This window comes from Phoenix dactylifera, unplaced genomic scaffold (assembly GCF_009389715.1).
Source record: "Phoenix dactylifera cultivar Barhee BC4 unplaced genomic scaffold, palm_55x_up_171113_PBpolish2nd_filt_p 001588F, whole genome shotgun sequence".
Classification (NCBI taxonomy): domain Eukaryota; kingdom Viridiplantae; phylum Streptophyta; class Magnoliopsida; order Arecales; family Arecaceae; genus Phoenix; species Phoenix dactylifera.
The window spans coordinates 13,016-15,238 of NW_024068893.1; positions in this window are offsets into that span (position 1 = coordinate 13,016).

Genomic DNA, 2,223 nt, shown 5'->3' on the forward strand with positions numbered 1-2,223 from the left:
GTTTTCTGTCTGTCTTTCTGTCTTGCCCTTTGGGTCGACCCTCTCAGAGTTTGGGTCGACTCAAGCTTGGGTCGACTCAACCACTGTGTGGGTCGACCCTCTCAGTGAATCCAGAGAGCATTCTTCCTTTGCGTTTTGAGGTTCTTTGGAGGTTGGGTCGACTCATGCTTACCTTGGGTCGACCCAACTCACTGTTCATTTGTGCTGTTTTTGCAGGAGTGTGCCAGATGATTCCTAGATGTGCCGGGGTCGACCCAATCAACCTATGGGTCGACTCAATCCACACTTTGCTGCATTCTCAAGGTTAGATTCATCCAAATGAACAAGACCATATAGATATTTTCAATTAAACAAATGTACTGAGACTAATGAACTTATAAATGAAGTATCAATTTAACTTATAGCATGCTCTAGATAATTACTTGTTAATCATCAAAATAACACTATCATCCTCAATCTCCCCCTTTTTGATGATTACAAAATAAAGAGTATAAGCCTATTGATACTTGTCTTTAAAATCAGTTTATAAAAGGGATTAAATTGCTGAATTTCAGCTTTTCATATATACTTGTGAAATCTCCCCCTATATCATTCAAATGTTGCTAATTTGACTTTTTGAATTGCTCCCCCTTTCATTTATAATTCATTAGCAATGAAACTTCAAAAAAATTGGAGATAAACTCTGAGTTTCAGGTTATGTATCGGGGTGCGAGAGGTGCGTGCCAAATTCTGAATTTATATGTGCCAAATTCTGAACTTTGACGGAAATTTTGATTTAGTCAATTTCATTGTTGCAAATTGCTCCCCCTTAGATGTATAAGCTTTCTTATATGATTTTCAATTTGTTTGCCCATTTATTTCTCTTTCTTTACATAACTTCTTTACTCACTCTTTCTCACAAAGTTAATACTCTTTCTTTAAACACTATCTTTACTTCTCCCAAAATTAATACTCTTTCTTAACTTCTCAAATGAAATACTCTTTCTTTTCTTAAAGTGAATATTCTATCTTTTCTTCTCCCCCTTTATATACTCTTTCTTCTCTTCTCCTTTATATACTCTTTCCTTCTCTTCTCCCCCTTTTTGTTATCATCAAAAACATATATATGGGAAAAGATGCAATAAATAATAAACTTCAAACTTCATTGATCAAAATAGGAACATTTTCATACATTCATGTCAAAAACAAAGACAGATACAATGTTCCTTAATCAAGATTTAAAGATACATAAGATAAAAACAAGATACATAGGAGAAAAGCAAGATATATGTGAGAACTAGATATCTAGCCTAGGCTTTAAACATAGATGCTAAGATCAGCCTAGGGGGAATCTAATGGCTGGGATCTAGTCCTCATCCTCCTAGCATACGTGGCGAGAGGAGGTCGAGCCTGGTGAGACTGGGTCTGGCGTGGAGCACGTCGAGCGGGATGACTCTGTGCCGATATCTCTGACTCAGCAGCCTGTGGCACAGATGGTCCATGTGTCTCTCTCTCTCTCCGGAGTGCTCCTATCTGCTGAGTAGGTGTAGTAACTCACTCAAGCTCTCCTCGGATACACGGATCCGAACCCCTCGAACTTCTGAAATAAGTCCTCCCATACCAGTCTTGAGGAAGGCGTAGAACTCTTGGACCAACCCGGGGTAAATCACCACATCAAGGGAGCAAAGATACTCCCAACCTTGTCTTTGGATCCATTCCCAAATCCGAAATCCTTCTTGGTTGAAAAACTCCGAATGAATCCTTCTCCCGGTAGTAACCGGCCTCCCCGCAAATCTTGCAAGGATCACTGAGGGGGAAGGAGGAGGAGGGACCTCCGCACGTGCCTCACGTCGTGGAGACACGGGAGAAGGCTCGGTAGGACGCCTTTCCTCTTGTTGGACTCGGGTCACTCTTCCGGATCTCTTGGCTACGGCTCGTTTGGGTCCCATTTCTCCAAGATCTTCAGGAAATCTACTGTTTGGAGGTGTTTAGTGGAGATTGGAGAGTGGGGGCTAGACTTTTCGGAAGGAGACAAAGGGCAAACAGTGCCCTAGATGAGCTCTCGGGCCCCCTTATAACAGTGGGGTCCCGACGTTGGGTCGACTCAAGAATTTTCTTGGGTCGACTCAACGTAGGGTCGACCCATGTTCTGGGTTGGGTCGACCCAAGTGCAGAAATTTTGTTTTCTCTCCCTTTTTGCTTCTAAAAAGTTTTCCTTGCTTCCAATCCTTATAACCTCTTTAT